Raw genomic sequence first — 7,943 nt, 5'->3', positions numbered from 1 at the left:
GGGGGAGGTGCAGATGAGTAAATGCGAGGGTGGAGTGAGTGAAGCTCCAGGGCGGGGAGGGGCGAGCGCGCAGGCAGCTGCTACTGGCTCTGGTCTGTCACGTGTTACACAGGGTGTCGGGACGTTAAAAACTGAAACCATGGGGCTGTCTAGTTAAACAAGCTTCAACAGGAGCTTACAGTAGAAGAGCAGAAGCTTAGGAGTTAATACCCAGGCTCCTACGCTGAAGGTACTATGTTTTGCCGGGGCTTTGCTCCTGCTGTAATTTTTTTTGATTGTCTGTATCTAATAGTGGCCTTTTCTCCCCCACCCGTCTTTCTGGGATCTTAAGTTACTAGATCTGCTGCCTAAAAGGGTTTGTGTCTGTCTCTCTGGTTTGCTTGCAATGACTAGCTAAATATATGAAAAGCGGATCTATGCCATGCTGGGGTTTTTTTTTGCTCTGTAAAGAGGCATTCCTCAAGACACAAACCAAAATTAGAAAGCATCTGAAAGGTAGCACACGCTGTGAGTTTGAGTTTAGGGAGGGGGTGTCAGCTGTGCGAAGAGGAGCTTACACAAAAAGTGACAAATGGAAAGTTTTGAAAATGTGGCCTCTCAGCAGATGTTCTGCCCTAAGGGTGTGGCAAGGCGTGCAAGTTGAATTCTCTCTGTTATAGCTTGTTGAGGTTCTGTATACACTGGCTTTCCGTTGTGCCTGTGAATATAATGCAGACTTCCAAAAACTGTCTGCCCTCAAGTGCTGGAACTTCCCACTAGTGCTGTAAGTCTCTGTGTTGGTGACAGTTCAGCACATCATTGGTGCCTGAAAGCTGAGCTGTTTGTGATATATTGAAAAAAAATTAATAGATCCCCCCTCCCCCAACCCTTTAAAGAATCAGCTCATTTTTCCATGCATTACAGAATCAAGGTGATAAGTGCCATTTAAAACAAGTATGGTTATGAAATTATCCATTCCTGCTTTAATTTTTTCTCCCTGGTTTCCTCAGTCACATACAGTGGAAATGCAGTATGTTAAACTCCTTTGCCTCAAGGTTGTCTCAATAATGGCCTATGGACTTGAATAAAGTTATTATTATTTTAGGAAATTAGCCAAACCTTTCTTAAACCCTGCTAGCTGCTTTCACCCCATTCTCTGGCAACAAATTCAAGAGTTTAAATACACATTGAATGAAGAAATATTTTCTCCAGTTTGTTTTACATCTACTGCTTCATATATCTTCATTGCATGCCCCCAGTCCTAGTACTTTTAGAAAGAGTAAACAAGTGATTCACATCTACCTGTTACAATCGAGGAGATATAGAACTGAATGCACAATATGCTGGACCAGCGCAATACAAATATGTAAGATTAAAGAGCTGGGAGAGAAGAATGAGTATTGTAGTGGGCTTTGAGTAGAATACAAGATGGGAAGTCCTCTGTGGTTTCAGAAGAGGAAGAAAAGTGACAGCAGCTAAGGGCAGAGGTATAATGGTGGCTTGTTTCTTTGTAAGCTAGATTGTCTCCAAACAAGGGATCTCAAAGTCCCTCCTTGAGGGCCGCAATCCAGTTGGGTTTTCAGGATTTCCCCAATGAATATGTATTGAAAGCAGTTCATGCACATAGATGCCATGCATATTCATTGGGGAAATCCTGAAAACCCGACTTGATTGCAGCCTTCAAGGATGGACTTTGAGACCCCTGCTCCAAACCGTGTAGCAGCTGATCCCATTACAGTTTATGCAGGGGATGTTACCAACATGGGCTACCGATAAAACAGTTAGTTATTTTACTGTTTACATCATTTATCAGTAACAAGATCTCATTGCTTGGGGCCTGTGCAAAAATAGCAAGAGTTACAGGCAAAATAACAAGTCTTCAGTTAGCCCACGTTAATTACTACACATTCTATTCTTTTAATATTCATGTGGCAAATTTTGTGGACACAGATGGTGCTTAATATTTTTAAAATATGATTTTAAATCATATTCAGAGAAAAAAAAAAGCACAGTTCTCCTGCTTATGTTGCCAGTATTTAAATATAGATATACACATGTATCATATGTGAGCATGGCTGACTCACAAATCAATTGTGCAAAACTGCTTTGACTGTGTTTTATACTGCCCATACAGTGGCAAAGATAAAATAAATCCCTTTTAAATTAAAAAGTTGAGAACCTGTGCCCGCACCCTCCTGAAATTTGCTGTCACAGGCACACGCTAGGTTTACAAACAAGCAGCTTTTAAACTGAGTGCTCTTTTTCAATTACTTTTTTATCTTTGAGCGTCTAGTACGGCACATAATACCAGTATTTATTTCAAAGTATAGAAATAGTCAAGTCAGAGAGAGTTAAAGATGACAAAACTAGAATATGTATGTGAATCGGAAAATCTTTCCAACGGTAGTTTGAAGGGGAAAATATGGCGTTAGGGTGTGGGGGTATAGAGAGAAGGGAGAAATGGATAATCTACAGTAATTAACTATAAACTGGTAATCAAATTTTTTGATGACACAAAGTTATTCGAAGTCATTATTTTGTAAGACTGGACATCTAAGTGGCAGATGAAATTTAGTATGGAAAGTGATACATATAGGGGTCCTTTTATCAAGGCGTGGTAGAGGTTTAACACGTGAAATACCACGCGTTAAACCACCTACCGTGCTAGTCACTAACGCGTCCATAGACGAGGTGTTAGTTTTTTGGCTTGCCGCGAGGGTTAGCGCGTGATGAAATGTCCAATGCGCTAACCCCCATAGTGATAAAAGGAGCCCATAGTGGAGCTGTACTGAATAGTATATTTACTATTCTGCTGAATACGAATACAGGGGGTCCCTGTATGCCTAGGTAATAGGCTCCAAGACCTACCGCGGATAAGTGAAACTGCAGATAATAGCTAACACTATTATACTGCGGTTTACCACCCAAACACTGAGCACTCCCCACCTGCCTGTACTCTACCTCACTGTGCACACAGCCCCTCCCCCAGCATATCTCCTCAAATCTACACCAGCAGCAAGCAGCATCTGTGACCAGCTCATTGTCTGTGTCCCTCTTTTCAACCCTGAGTTGAGCATTTAAAAAGGTTCATAAAGCTTATAAATGACTTCATTCTTCTCTTTTTAGATTTATTTTTACCCTTTATTCTACCTTACACACAGCACTTGCATAGCCATGCCTCTCGTGTGTGAACTCTCCCTGGTAAGTCCATGTTACCAATCTACTTTCACCTTCATCTTATGAGACTAGCCACCACTATTCACAAGCCTCACAAATCTGACTTGTATCACTAACCTGGGCCTAGGAAACTCTCCCATATCCAAGATAAATCTCATTGTACACTAAGGAGGTACCTAGTACCCACCCCTTTCCCCATGACTCCTCCTCCTAATACTGACTTTCCTAAATCTCTCTCTTCACTCCAATCCACTTAACCTCCCACCACCACCATGCCACTCACTCTTTGATTTCAGCACCTCACCCTCCTTTTTGTTGGCCATCCTCTTCTCAGCCCTATAGCTTCAACACTTTCGCCCTCTCATTCAGGTATCTCCACTCTACCTGTATACATATTGACTGTGGCGCAGCCCCCCTCCTCCCCGATGGCCTCTGTCGCACTCATCCTTCGTATTTTCCTACTCCTTCTTTTGCTCCTCCCAGCCAGCCCTCACACCATAATGCAACCAATCTTATTTCTGTTTCTCCCCTCCCTCCTTCCTCTCTACCTTTCTCATGTGCCTTGTGGAATGTCTTCTCTGTCTCCTACAAACTTGCCTTCATCCATGACCTCTTTATCTCTCAAACTTTCCACCTGCTAGCACTAACTGAGACCTGAATCTGCTCTGAAGACTCTGCTTTAACTGCCACTCTGTGTCATGGAGGCTACCTTTTCTCACATAACACCTCGCCCAGTTGGTCATGGAGGTGTTGGGCTGTTACTCTCACCATATTGTAGATATCAACCCCTTCCACCTCAATCTCACTGCTATCCCTCTTTTGAAGTCACCCTGATATTCTCTCCACCATTGTCTCATCCTTCCCTTCAATTACTAAGTCACATAGATCTGTCAATGAAGCAGTCTCCTCCTATAACACCATTCTCTATTCTGCTCTAGATACTGTCACTCCTCTCAGTGACATCCTATAAGGTGCACCAGACCCCAACATCTGCTATCTGAATTTCAGAACGTCTTTGGCTTAAATCCCGCACACGTGCTGACTTCATACACTTCAGATTCCAGCTTGACATCCAGTCTGCCCTCTCACTTGCCAAACAAGAATTCTATGCCCATATAACTAACTCTAATGGCTTAACATTGTCTCTTTGATACACTCAAGTCTCTACTTAAAGTGCCCCCACCTCCAATCCCCACCTTCACTTCCTCTCCAACGACAGCAAAGTTTTTCCACGACAAGATTCATGTTGAGTTCTCAACCAGGTCACCTCCCTCCAACCCCCCTTATCTGTTCACTCTGCCAACCTCCCCCTAACTCCTGCCAACCTCCCCTTAACTCCTGCCAACTCTTCTGCCTTTTCTGAAATTACTGAAAAGGAAACTGCACATCTCTTCTCCTCTTCTCCTCCTCCAAACTCACTACCTGCTCCTGTGATTTGATTCCTACCCACCTACTTGACACTATCTCTCCCACTGTAATCCATCCTATCTGTCACATCCTCAACCTATCATGCTCTACTGCAACTGTTCCTGATGTCTTTAATCATGTTATAGTTACAACTCTCCTCAAAAAATCCTCACTTGACCCCATATCCCGCTCCATCTATCGCCCCCATCTCCCTTAAGGGCGATACTTGATTTTGCTGTTCACTGCCGTTGCCTGGACTTCCTTTCATCTCAAGCTATTTTTGATCCACTTCAATCAGGCTTTCACCCACTCCATTCCACGTAAACTACCCTTGCAAAAGTCTCTAATGACCTTTTCTTTGGCAGATCCAAAGGCCTTTACTCTATCCTCATCATTCTAGATCTATCTGCTGCCTTCGATACTGTTAATCACCACCTATTCCTCGATATGATGTCCTCACTGCGATTCCAAAGATCTGTTCTGGGTTCTGTTCTCTGCTAGTTTTCTTCATATCTCTCCGATCACATTTTTAGTGTATGCAGTGGTAGATCCTTCTCCATTGCTATCCCACTGTTGATCGGTGTACCTTTTAAGGCTGTCTTGGGCCCTCTCCTTTTCTCCATATATACCTGCTTCTTCAGTACACTGGTCTCCTGCCATGGATTTCAATATTGCCCGTTTGCTGATGACTCCCAGATCTACCTCTCTGTATCAGATATCTCTATGGGAATCCAGGTCTGAGTCTCAACCTGCTTGTCCGACATTGCCACCTGGATGTGTCAACTGCCATCTAAAATAAAACTAAATGTGGTTATGACTGATCTCCTTATTTTTCCACCTCCCCCCATTCTCTATTTCTGTGGACAACACTCTCCTCCACCCAGTCTTGTCAGCTCGCAACCTTGGGGATCATCTTTGACTCCTCTCTCTCCCTCTCCACTCAGATCCAACAAACCACTAAAGCTTGTCGCTTCTTCCTCCTATAATATTACTAAAATCCAGTCTTTCCATTCTGAGCACATTATCAAAACCCTTATCCACTCTTTCATCACCTCTCGCTTAGACTACTGCAACTTGCTTCTCTCAGGTCTTCCACCCAACCATCTCTCTTCCTTTCAATCTGTTCAAAATTCTGCTGCACAGCTTATATTCCATCAGAGCCACAATATTCACTCACATTACCCCTCTTCTCACGCCACTTCATTGGCTCTCCATTCATTTCTGAATGCAGTTCAAATTCCTCATATTGACTTACAAGTACATTCATTCTGCATCCCCCCCCCTGCAATATCTCTACTCAATTATCTCCATTCATTGGGTAAGGCCCTCTTATCCATACCCTTCTCCTCTTCTGCCAACTCAGACTCCATCCCTTCTATCTTGCTGCGCTCTATGCCTGGAACAGACTGCCTGAATAAATACGTCAAGCTCCGTCTCTAGCAATATTCAAATCCAAGTTAAAAGCCCCCCTTTTTTTTTGGCTGCTTTCAACTGTTAACTATGTCCATCCTACTCCCCGGGTTGGGCCTATGTGCTTAAGGCCCCGCCCACAGGAGGAGCCTAAGGCTCCTGGGCCTATTCAGATTGGCCCAAGTGCCTCAGGCCCCACCTGTGGGCGGGGTTTCAGCTGCCTGGGCCAATCCGGCCCCATTCCGGAGCCGGCTGGCCTGCTGGATGGGCGGGCTTGGCACCCGTCCGTCCGGCCAATGATTTGAGGTTCGTGGTTGAGGGCGAGGGGGTTGGGGGTTGCGGGTCGGCGGGGGGGCTGATCGGGGTTCGGGGGGTAGACGTTGGTGGGAGGGAGGTTGTGTCGAGAGCAGGAGGGCCTGGGATCCCTCCTGCCCGCATTGTAGTGGGGGATAGGGGGGTCTGCCTGGGCAGGAGGGGTTGGGCTCCCTCCTGCCTGATCGTAATTTGGGGGGGGCCCACGGGGCAGGAGGGCTTGGGCTCCCTCCTGCCCAGAACGTAATTGGAGGGGGGGGTCACAGATCGCTGGGGCCAGGAGGGCTTGGGTTCTCTCCTGGCCTGATGTTGTCGCGGGGTGCCGTGGCTGTTGGGGCAGGTGAGCTCCCTCCTGCCCCGATGTCATTGGGGGTGCCACGGGGCAAGAGGGCTTGGGCTCCCTCGTGCCCCGATATTGTCGGGGGGTGTGATGTATCGCGGCAGGCGAGATTGGCCATCTCACCTGCTGCGATGCGATCACTCCTCTACCCGAACTGCCACAACCCGTGGCAGGAGAGATTGGGCATCTCTCCTGCCATGATGGTTGCGGTGAGTGGGTGGGTAGGTTGCCGTGCCACTGAACTGATCGCGCCAGCTGCCACAGCTCAGCGGCCCCTTTTTCGGCACTTAGACCTGTTTTGACTTCGTCTAAGTCAAAAAGGTATAAGTGCCGACTAGGCAACCTGCCTAAGGTTTTGGTTATACCTGCTGCACGCCAAGGTGTAGGTTGGCCCACCGCCTGCCCTTTCCCCTCCTCTAAACGCACCTCTTTTCTCTCTGTGCGTTTAGTGGCAGGGGAAGGCCTAAGCTGGTTTTAGATACGATCAGGCTTTTTGATCGTCCAAGTAGCCATTTAGGACACCTTTTTTTTAGACTTTTTAAAAAATTATTATGAATCCCTAAATGTATAACCCTTCATAGCGACTGCCCCAACTTTGTTGGTTGAGTTGAGAACTTTTCAGCGGCCCCTCATACATCCATTTGCCTGCATTTAAATAGAATTGCAATAATTTTTGCTGGGCGGGTTGATTCTCGCGCTAGTGCCTTCTAAACATTAAGCGTAGCTTTACATCGGTGCTAGTCTGGCCTAATTGACTGTAGCAGTGGTGTTAGGTTCTGAGCATCGTCCTGAGAGTGACCAAACCATGAACACAAAATCCTTGTGGAAGTCCAGTCAGACGAGTTATTTTTGTGTACTTTTCAAGCCATTTTTTGTTTGCCTTATCAACAGAATACCGGTTTCTGTTTGGGCTAAAGCAAATAAGTCTGTGTTTACTTGCGACTGAAGGGATCTATCTGTCAGTTGAATTGGTATGCAGAGAAGAGACCCAGGGTTGTCTGTCCAGCTTTCTAAATTCCTCCGTGTCTTGGACTTTGGACTCATTGTAGACTTGGTGTATTTTAGTAGATATAGTATGGCTGAATAGGCTCCCTTCTTCTTGCTGTGATGCAATTTCAGTTAGAGTGATCCTTTTCAAATGTGGAAACCATTAACAAAATATTGTAAGGATTAAGTAAAATTATTTCCCTTTTAATTATCAGTTCAGGATATAGGGAGGGGATATTTTTATTATTACATATATTATATAATAATGGAAGATATGGATGGGAGGGATGGAAAGGGGAAGGGATAAAAATTTATATAATGTACCAATGAT

At 45.3% G+C, this 7,943-nt stretch overlaps 1 protein-coding gene across 5 annotated transcripts in view; it reads left to right on the top strand.

Moving 5' to 3' along the window:
- Positions 1-7,943, top strand: part of CAST (calpastatin) — a 285,855-nt gene that overhangs the window by 112,863 nt on the left and 165,049 nt on the right. Inside the window, exon 1 of one of the 5 annotated variants that reach the window (XM_033915150.1) lies at positions 103-229. The exons of the other annotated variants lie outside the window; for them this stretch is intronic. The gene's annotated coding sequence lies outside the window, so the exon portion shown is untranslated. Of the gene's footprint in view, positions 1-102; positions 230-7,943 lie in introns of those variants that run through there. 5 annotated transcript variants of the gene reach the window in all.

Source organism: Geotrypetes seraphini, chromosome 1 (assembly GCF_902459505.1).
Source record: "Geotrypetes seraphini chromosome 1, aGeoSer1.1, whole genome shotgun sequence".
Taxonomy (NCBI): Eukaryota; Metazoa; Chordata; class Amphibia; order Gymnophiona; family Dermophiidae; genus Geotrypetes; species Geotrypetes seraphini.
The sequence above is the reverse complement of the archived record's forward strand: the minus strand, read 5'-3'. Positions and strand labels throughout refer to the sequence as shown.